We start from the raw sequence: 11,562 nt of genomic DNA on the forward strand, positions 1-11,562 counted from the left end.
ACACCTTTACAAATAAAGCACACAACAACTGTTGCAAACTCTGTCTTTGTTATTCTGAAAATTACCTAAAAAGATCGAAGTGTTGTTATTTTATTTTAATAAAAGTGTTAATTCCCATACCAGACGTCTTGAATACATTATTTCACAGATTGTTCAAAATGTTTCATTGTGTGGAAAAAGTGGTAAAACTTGCTAATAGTTGGGCCCATCATTAACATTAAAATTATATTTTATAACATAACCAAAATGTTTATAAGTTAACGTTTTTAGCTAGCAAAATTTAGGAATTAAGAAATAAATGTAAAGGGAATTGTATTGATATAGAAAAACGAATAACAAATGAAACAATTTTAGTATAACATACAGCTAGCAATCACTATTCTCATAGTGTTAATGAAATAATATGAAAATGAGTAACCAAAGAACAAATATGAAATAAATAAAATATTATAAGAATAACTATTTAATAATTTAAAATTAACTTTAGAAAGAGATAATGCTTCATTAATTGTAGAAGTTCATTTATGGCAACACCGTTATGTAAAATCATTGGTCAAAATTGTGATTACGAAATAAGTTTCTAATGAAAATGATATACGTTAATGTTCAGGATTTTTCAAATTTGTGTTTAAGACTTGTATTTATGTATTTGCTCTACTGATTCATATAAAATGTAAAATGATTTATAACAAACAGTGTTTCTATGGTTATTGTTTTTAATATAGAATGAAAACAAAATATACCATGGAAACAATTTGAGTATAAGGTCATTATCAAAATATTTGTCTCTATAACTTTAGTCATTTTGAACTTATATTTATAATCTTAACAATGTTAAACTTGCATCTGCAAAAATTCTAAATATTCAATATTGAATCAAATACGTAGAAACACACCATCTTTATTTAACAGTTTCAGATAGAATAACATATCTCATGTCTAGAAATCTTCAAATGTAACAAACACAAAATAAGTGTTAAAATATATTTTTAAAAGATTCAAAATAATACGTTTTTCGTAAATGAATAACAATAAGAAAAAAATAATGAACCTTCTTTATTTTTCAAGAGTAACTATTTCTTAATATAACCAAAATTAACTAAACCTTATTATTTTCTTCATCGTAATTCACCAGCTTCCTGATCCCAACTTATGTATAACCAGAAACTTAATATCAATTTAAAAAGTTAATTTTATGTATCAAATAAAAACGAGAGTTTGGAAAGATAAAACACTACTTTTTACATTGGAATGTTACTGTTATTTACAAGAATCTCAAAGTTCAGAGGTCGAATTTTAATTGATACTGTCTTGAGAGTAATGATAACCTTTCCATGCCTTCCAGTTCACACCATTGGCGTAGCTCTCGTGTTCTCCGTTCAGATAAAGTCCATTTGAGTTAGAGGAATAACATTTTCCATACCACCATCTTCCTTTATGTAGCTCTGCACAACTACCATAATACGTGTCGTGGTCACAGTCCTTGGTAGAGAAGTTTAACTCGTCGTGGTTTGTCAGACTGTCGCCTTGGTTAAAGAAATAAAAATTGTTTTTTTGACTGTGATTTATTATTAAGGTATCAAAACAAAAATTATGTATACCATTATATAAACAGTTACAACTGGTTAGACAACGATAATGAACTAATAATCTCTTAACCTATGCTCTGAAAGACAATTTTGTAAAGAAAGAAAATCAAACAACAATGGTTTGGATACTGCTATATAGAAGAAAAAACTAAAATCATCAGTGCATGAACGTAAAACAACAATGGAAAGAAGGCTTCTTTCATCTTACTAGAAAATAACTTGGTGGGTGGCAAACCTGGTGAAACTACATTAGAACACTGATTTGTCAATTAGTGGTCGAAAGACAGTGATAGTGGAGCAACCAAGGAGCAGTAATATGAAACTATCGCAAACTTAATCCATGGAAATTTGTATAAATACCCTTGTGAGACACCACGATTTCATAATCTCATGTATACTTGTATTCAAAACGTTGAGACAAACAACACCATTATAGCATTTATAGTTTTATTGTACCTTAGTGTTCCTTTACCAAGATAAATAACTATTTTATGTTGTTTGAAGAGAACCTTAGGCAGTTTCTCAAGTACGTATAGTACTGATAGTATTAAATATATATCCTCCAGTGCCTCAGCGGTATGTCTGCGGATTTACAACGCTAATAAACGGGTTTTGATACCCATGGTGGGCAGAACACAGATAGCCCATTGTGTACTTTGTGCTAAATTTAAAACAACAACAACATTAAATATACAGTTAACCTCTACAATGTTAAGACCAATTATTTCAATAAAATAGAGGACGATTTTTCTAAAACACGTTATATTATTTTTATTAATATCCTAGTTTAAAATAAAATTATTGTATTTTGTTTAAACGATTTTCTTTTAAATAAATCAACAATAAAAACACAGTTTTCTCTTAGTTTCGTTAGATTTGTTTTGAAGAGGTTTTAGAGCAACAAAACATGTTTCAGTTTATTTATAGATATGGAAATAATTATATCTTCAGCACAAACTAAAGTCTTTGGTTATTCGTATACAAAATAAAATGAAAGCTGTAATAAAAGAACAACAATACAGAAAGATACAATTTGGGTATATTTTGAAACGTTTTTCATTTCGCTATACGCATCAGAATGTCAATTAAACTATGTATTGGAAATCGTTTTAAAACTATCCAAATAGTATTTATTCTATTTAAGGTATTCCATATATAAATCAAGAAATAGCCAATGACCCTATTTTCCTTTAATATTTTAATTTGTTCCATTTCTTTTTCAGTTTCTATATGTTCATGGAAATCTTCAAACATTTAGTGTAGCCCTGTTAATGATAAATATAACTTTTACAAGAATTAAACCCACAATCACAAATTCATAAACGGCAATCGTTATTTTGACCTACAGTTTGTAAAAACTGCCAAAAAAGGGATTAAATTTTGTAAAATTGTTATTGTGGTTTTACTTTTTAATTCATTACTTTTGTTGCAAGACCCCAATTTCATTTTAAAATTCATAATTTTTAATACACTTGTAATTTTTGATTTTTGATTTTACTTTTTATTTTATAATTTTATGAGATATATACTTTCCCTCTAGAAACCGGCACTTGTCTATTTATCGTTATGTACGGTTATCTCTTGAATTTAATTGGATAGTTAAGTATTTGCATGATATATTTACTTTGTATTAATAACTGTATATATTTATCATAATATGATAAATGGATACCCTAAAATCAGTCATGCAAATTGGAAATATTATCTAGCAAAAGTCAGAGCCGTCTAGAAGCCAGCCTCGCTGAAATCATCAAGTAAGTGGTAGACGAAACAGTTTCTGTTTTAGACATTTCTAAATTGGTTTAATGAAGATATTAATGATAAAGCGTATTATCAGTACATATGCAAATGATATATTGAAACTAATACACTGAATGGTTAGTTTTTGGTTTAAGAATTTAACGGAAAGGTTTCTTACTTCCAAAGTATTTACAAACATTTTTGATTCCTACTATTAAGTACTAAATATTATTATCATAACAATATTTATAGTACAGTTAGAATTCTTCTTAAGTAAAGTTGATACTTAATAATAAAGAACAGGATTAAATATTAAGAAAAAATTATGGTTTATGACGATAATCATTGTCGTGTGATATTCTATATGTGTGATATATCTGTACATAGACGTTGAGGCAAAATTTTGTTCAGAGTTTACATGTCTACATTCACACGAAAATGCGTTATGTATAGATGTACATTGTTAAATAATACAAACAATATATCCCACTCTAATAATGTACTACTAATCATATATATAAACAATATCATTGATCAATATTGTTATTACACATTACCTGCATCACCCGTGAAACCTTTAATATGTAGACGATAGTACAATTCTTCATTATCTATCCTAAACTCCCGATAGAGGGCGAACCGTTTTCATCTTCCTTGTCTCTCAGATCAAACCTGATTGAATAAGTTCCTTGGTTCGTTAAAGCAAAAATCTAGTAATTTCCTGAGAAAACAGATACATTGATTAATTTTGTTTATGCAATAATTACTGCAATAAATACGTTTTTCAATTAATTAACACGAACAATAATAACTGTTATAACAAGATGTAAAAGTAAAATCTGATGATTAAATTTCATAATATTTATGAATGATGTCCATTTCTTTAAAGCAAATTGTGAAAATTAACGCTTTAATATTTATTACATGTAGTATTCTCTATACGGTTTACATTATATATTTCTATTGTAGTTACATACAATTGATATTAAAAAACAATTCCTACTACTGTATTATCATACCCAGCCAGAAATCTTTCTTGATGTCTCTAAAGCCCATTTTATATTCTTGCCATGAATTGTAGAAGTAATCTGTGGGGTTTCCATAATCTCCCCGTCTTTGAATCACCTAAAGAGAATTTCTTTATGTGAATCTAATTAATATGGAGTGAAAATAAGAATAATTGTAAATATGAAATTAAACTATGTTGTACTTGTGTTATTTATGTTTTAATAAAAATGAAAAATTTAATAGAATTAATATTTATATTCTAAGTTTTACTTAGCAACATCAATCAGTAAACAACAGTTTTAATATTCTCATTATTTTTTCTTGATCATAATTGAAAAATAATATTTAAATTCCAAATCTAGTTTAATTTATTTTATGGATCAATAAAAAGGAAAGTAACAGTTTACAAACATTTCTCTTATTAAAGCTTAATATCTCGTGAAAATAAACTTTTACCTCAAGATTCTAAAAATTGTGTATAACTATGACAATAGAACTTTGATGTGGTACTTAAGGTATTTTAACTATAATTTTACGCTGGTGTTACATTTTACAAAAATGTTAACATTGGTTTCATTATTTCAACAAAAATAAACCAAGATTTTAATTATAAGTTGTTTTGATATCATTGTAGGATGAGAAGAAATATAATACACTTGTTTAAAATATCTGTGTTTACCTCGTTAGGAACTTCAACAAAATTGTAATTCCGTAGAAATATTGTTCTTTTTTTATTTATCAGTTATTCAAGATTAAAGGTTTATTAAACAATTAAATAGGACTTCGATATTCCAAACAAATAAAATGCTGCACTGAACAGCTTATATTTGACGTAATTACGAACTGTGACATCAATATATGACGGACAATTCAAAATACCAGCATCAGTTATTCACACACATTAACACACTTTACAAATCTTTTGTTTGTTTTGCGTGTTATTTTCTGGTTCAATTGGATAAACACATGAGCTTAAACTGATTTTTATCAGTGGCCAAATGCACCAAGTGAAATGTTCTTTGCTGCAAGACCACAGAATAAAATAAGGTGGACAAAATTCAATTGCAAATACCAAACCGCAAGAAAGTTACGTAATGTGCAAAAACAGTGTGAAGCACTAAGAACAGAAATTATTGTCGTCCGAAGGAAGGGTTCATACAGGTGGAAGTTTCTGTATTTAATTAGGTTATTAGTTAAACGTAACTCAAGTTCTATAGTATAACCCGCGACACTCAGATTAGAGTCGCACGCCTTAACCCACCTGGCCATGACGGGCCATGGTTAAACGTGACTCAAGTTCTATAGTATACTTGTAGAAAATTGTTAAATCCACGACGAGTAAAAAAACTATGATATCTGTTTGATATACAAGACAGTTAGGTGTAGGTTTTATTATATAATTTATTTTATAAATTAATATTTAATAACTATTCAGTTCTTGTAACAACAAAGTTAATTAAAGTTAATAATTTTAAAAGCCATAAATACGATCAGCTAGGTGGTCAGGACGATCGACTTTCAACCTGAGAAACCCTTCCACTTGACATGTCATCAGTTTCAGGAGTGTAAAACAATGGCCCAAGAATTTGCTGTCGTTGTTGTGCCTTCCCTCTAAACTGGGGACAACCAGAGCAAATAGACGTCGTGTAGCATTTCGCGAATTCAAAATAAAGAAACCACTTACGATAAGTTTAATTACGAAACTCAGTAATAATCGTACATTGTGTTTGCAAATACAATGTTGTCTAGACTTTACTAATGTTGTTGACGTCACATAAGTGAAACCTTCGGTATATTTCTAATCAGTTTAAATGAGTGTTATTTAATAGGAGCCGCTTGCATAGTTTAGAGAACTCAGCCGACTTAAGAGTGACCAGCGTAAAGATGTTTGCCTTAACGGTCGATATTTAAATAGTGTTTCACAACTTAATAGAAATAAGGAGAATGATTTATCCTGTCAAACGGTGTTCAAAAGTAATTAAAACCGTCTGTGTGGACTTTGAAAAGGAAGACAATTATTTTAAGTTCAGAATAGAATTATGGTACATAACGGGTAACTTAGGAGAATTATTCACTGATACTGTTTTGTTGAGAGTAGAGAAAAATTGTTAGTCTTGCCATTTGGATTATTGAGTTAGTTTGTGGTTTCCTATAGCGTTTTGAATATATACCATTTCAAAAGAAGTAGATTGTTTGCTGTACGTTTATTATTTGAATTTATTGCCAACAAGTCACAGACACCTACTGTGTAATAATCCATGTTTACATAAACCCATGACTTACTCAGCCGAGGGAATGTGAGATTCATTGTTGGAATCATGTGATGAATGACAGTTCAGCAAATAACACTGTGTAACACAAATTATGTTCCTGGATAGTGTGTGTTATTTCTTAATTGCTCATGTTGTAAAAGTACAGAAAATGACCTTTATTCCTTTCGAACTTTGCTTTTCTGACCTGGATGATGAAATTTAGAAATTAACCTGTTTTCTATGTAAAAACGGACAAATTTGCACATTTTCATTTACATAATGTCTGAATAAAACAACATATGATTCAAGATTTACATGTATTTATACTAAAATTCTACAAAAGTAAAGAAAAATGTGTAGAATTTGGTAGTTTATCGAGATTTGCGACTGTAATGTAAATCACTTCAATGTATCAGCCCCCAAATATATTTTCCTCTCATGTTTTCGTTATATGCCCCTTGGTAGCAGCGTTCAAAGTTCAGTATATCTTGGTGTAAGCACTCGCCTTGCTCCTCTGAGTAAGCTCTCATATTATCCTTGAATTTATCAAGATGAGCGTCAAGGATATGGAGTTTCAGGAACATCCTGCAGCCCATTTTGCCGTAGTTCTTCACCAAATCTTCACCAATTTCATAATTTTCGGCCTTATGATTGACCAAGAAGCCCCAAACCACTGCGACAAAGCTGCTATAAGCGTTTTTTCCTTCCTACTGAGTTTCTTGGGTAATTCTGTACACTCCAGGATAATCTTTATTTGCGTTTTAACAAAGACACCAGCTTTGACCTTTGCCTCAGATAGCTTAGGGAAGAAGTCTCGAAGGTACTTGAAGGCTGCAGACTCCTTATCAAGAGATGTGACAACTTGTTTCATAAGATCCAATTTTATGTGCAGTGGTAGGAACAACACCTTCTGAAGATGCACCAGTGGCTCACACTTGACATTGTGCCGCCCCACAGAGACATCGGTTTGTTGTGGCTAGTGCTTCCTATTATAGTGCGCTGCGGTGTTTCTGTTGTCCTAAAGGCAAAAAATAACAGAGAGAAATAGTAAGTCCTCCTTGGGGACACATTAGGAATGCCACCATTTTGAAGTATCTGATAACGTCCCATCATACTCAATTCTTCTAGCATGGTCTTAACGCTGTTGTATTTCTCTTTGAAGTGCACCGAAAGATATTTAAATTTTAAAGTGTCTAAAATTTCTATAATATAAAATCTCACTAATTAAACAAGGAAAAATTATCCGTCTTACCTTCTAGAGTTTTTTTCTGCAGTGCTCTGCAGGTAAAGTGAGGCGCCCAGGGTTTGTCTTAATTTCCGACAGGCATGCCAAAATATGCCTTGTAGGTTTCACATATTTTAGCAGATGTTGTCACAAGGTACTTTTTCGCTCTTGTGTTAAGAAAATGGCCACATACACAGCAGAGTGCGCCTGGAGAACGCTTACATCTTCTTGATGCCATCTCTGATAAACTCACATTGGTCTATGATTTCACTTAGGATGTTAGAACTAAATTGGAATGTTGAAAGGTGAGCCCCTGTATATATATATATATATATCACTACGGAAAGTTCTAGAAAATTCTAAAAAATTTTGAATGTTCTACAACATTCCAGAAAGTTCTAGAAAATTCTAAAATTTTTGAAAGTTCTACAACATTCAGAAAGTTCTGAAAATTCGTGTAACCGAGAAAATTATTTATCAGCCATAGCATTGAATTTACCTTGGGTGTTCTGAAAATGGGTAAATTTGAAAATTTCATTACCCAGGTCACAAAAACAAAGTTTGAAAAAGTAAAATAGATCTTTTCCATTTACTTTAGGTATAAGCAATTGAAAATAACACTTTCTGCACAGAAACAAGAAAAAAGTAAAAGTATTTTGCACAGTGCAATTGAGGACATGAAAAGAAAGTCCTCACCGTAATTGAAGGCCCTGTTGATGAGCATGGTTTATGTAAGCCTGTGGAAATATTTGTTAATTTGAACCTTTGATGAAACTACTGCTGCTGGATTGACAAAAGGAGATAGATTTCTAAACAGTATGTTATTTCAAATACCCTGAATTCTATTGCCAATGCCGTAATGAAAACTAAATATGTAAGTGATATATAAAAATTCGGTCAAAGTTATTCAGCAGAAATGTAACCAAACAATCTATGTGTTGTTTCATACCTAAAAGACTGAATATTGTACTTGGTATTGAAACCAGCTGCTGTTCAAATGTCCAAAATAAATAAATAAATAAATTTTATATGATAGATGTCTGATTTCACTTCAGCTAAATCCTTTTAAAGTTCACCATGACTGTGATGACAACATATAGAAAGGGAATCTGCCAGTATTATAGTTTCAATGCAATGGACGTGACAAAGGAGTTGCAGGAATTTCGAGAGTAATTCAAAGGTTACCAAAACTTGAGGTATAGACAGTGAAAAGGTACCAAAGTAGACATTGAAGATGAGTTACAAAACTGTAAACAGTTAGCACATCAGGAGAGGCAATAATACAAGGATAACCTCATGAAACCACTGTGTCTAGTCTCTAAGACCAACAGTTACCCAAACTTGTTCTTACTCTGCAACATCCTTTTATACTGTTGTGTACAGTCACTCAGTTGTACAGATATCCAAATTTGTTCTTACTCTACAACTTCCTTTTCATAGTGTTGTGTTTATTCACTTAGACCTACTGTTTATCAAAATTTTCTTACTCTACAACATCCTTACGTTGTGGCGTGTCTAGTAACTTCAACTTTACAGTTATCCAAACGTGTTCATACTACACGACATACTTACATACTGTTGTGTCTAGTCACTCAACCATACAATTATCCAAGGCTTGTTCTTACACTATAACATCCTTACATACTGTTGCGTCTAGTCACTTAGCTCTATAGGTATCAAAGGTGTTTTTACTCTGCAACATCCTTATATACTGTTGTTATCAAGTCACTCAGCTCTACAGTTATCCAAACTTGTTATACCACTACAACTTCCTTACATACTGTTGTGTATACTCACTCAGGTGAACAGTTATCCAAACCTGTTCTTACACTACCACACCATGGTATGCTATTGTGTCTAGTTACTCAGCTCTACAGTTATTCCAAATATATCGAAGCATATATATTATGTTCCTTGAAACCAAAACATAGCAAAATAAAACAATAAACAAAAACAAAAAAAATATTTACTTATATCAAGACTTCCACTGACATCTAGAAACCCATAAGAAAAATGAGTTTAAAATAAGATAAAGTTGACCTTTTTTCTTTTGTACACTTACCGTTCAGCCTCCGCCATCAGTATCCATATCACAGTAAACATCAAAACTTCCTGTAAACATCAGGACTTTGGCCAAATACGATACACTCCACTATTGTATGGGTTTCCATTAAGGAAAACATCTGTACCTGTCTCTTGGTCCAGAAGAGGTTTGAAGACATTCCATTTCTTGTGGTCTAAAGCATATAAAATGGAATTTACGTAAGATAGCAAAAAAAAAAACAATAAAATATGTTTTCAAAATTTTGTTTGTTTAGTACACAGCTGCACAAGAGGCTATCTGTGCTCTATCCTTTACAGTATCGACACCCGAATTTTAGAGTTGGAATTCTACAAACATACTTTCAGGATTTATTTAAATAATTTTATATATCTTAAATATAAGATAAAAAGATGTCTCAAGTGATGAAAATTTCTAATAGCAAAGTTCTTAAAAAAATTTACGATAAAAAATTACAAAACATTGTAACGCAAACTGTTAATATCCAAGTATTCACCGGTTTTAGATGTTGACAGAAAAGAATTGTAAACGTTAATTTACCATCGCTGTGTATTTTATTTTTTAGCTTGTGTAACCAGTACACTGATTGAATCCAGTACAGTTGATACTGATGTCATTTCACATCGCTTGAGGTTTGTTTCGATCTGACACCTTTGATGATCCAGAAGAAGAATCATCACAGGTTGGATATTGATCATCATTTGGTTAATTTTAAGTCACATCATCTGGGAAAAAAATGTTATTCACACAATAAAACATGTTGAACTTTGTCATTTATGAATTTATATTGTATTACAAACCTATAGATTTTTCATCTATATATATGATTCTAGTTGCTAATAAACTTCACATCCATCCAGGAACTACTAATATTGGTTTTCACTGTATCGAAGTTTTATCTAACTCTATTAAAAATGATTATCATATTATATCAAAGTTTTATAAAACTCTTGTAGTTTCAGTTAACTGTATAATAAAATATTGAGACAAAATCTTATTTGTAACAAGTCGCCTCTTTCAAGAACTATATTTTTTGTTTTTTTTTTAATTAGTTCAATCAGAAATTTATAACAATATAGAAACAAAATTCATAATAGTAATAGTCATCTCTACTATCAAATTAATTCATACTTGATATATCATAAAATAGAAATTATTAATTTTCTCTTACATTTTCATAATTTCTTAAATTTGCCTTTAAAATTTCATTTTCAAGCTATAGCGTTCAATATTTTAACATTACTAACACTTACCTTTATTTAACTGTACTAAATAATGAGGAAGAACCGATACAATGTTGATGTTATTTCACTGTAGTTTAATCCATGTACTTAACACTGGCGAATGGGAATTTTGTTTACTCTGTGTTTTGATCAGATTCTCAGAAGTTGATTCTACTGAAAGGAACATTGAGTTTAGCGTTAGTTTTTTATCTTTCCTCTCTAGTTCCTCGACTTCATCCTGACACCAGCACTAAGAAAAACTTCTATTCACGAGCTTAACAAATATTACCAGAGAAGTCATTTAGTTCTGGTTTGTGTTTAGTGAACATCAACAAAAGTTCTATTAGAGGTTTCTATCTCAGTAAATAACTTAGAAATTGATTGTAACCTGTACAATCAGGATTAAACTTCCTAAGTCTGTGTTAGTTACTAACCTTTTCTAATGTAAGTTGACAAATAAAGA

At 30.6% G+C, this 11,562-nt stretch overlaps 1 long non-coding RNA gene across 1 annotated transcript; it reads right to left on the minus strand.

The window, feature by feature from the left end:
* Nucleotides 1–758: 758 nt before the first annotated feature.
* LOC143240233 (uncharacterized) lies at nucleotides 759–4,449 on the minus strand. Its single transcript, XR_013021751.1, has 3 exons — nucleotides 4,349–4,449; nucleotides 3,887–4,050; nucleotides 759–1,526 (listed from the first exon to the last, which is right to left on the minus strand). It is a non-coding gene; the product is annotated as an uncharacterized LOC143240233 (long non-coding RNA).
* Nucleotides 4,450–11,562: the final 7,113 nt, after the last annotated feature.

The sequence above is a fragment of the Tachypleus tridentatus genome, chromosome 1 (genome assembly GCF_004210375.1).
Source record: "Tachypleus tridentatus isolate NWPU-2018 chromosome 1, ASM421037v1, whole genome shotgun sequence".
Lineage (NCBI taxonomy): Eukaryota > Metazoa > Arthropoda > Merostomata > Xiphosura > Limulidae > Tachypleus > Tachypleus tridentatus.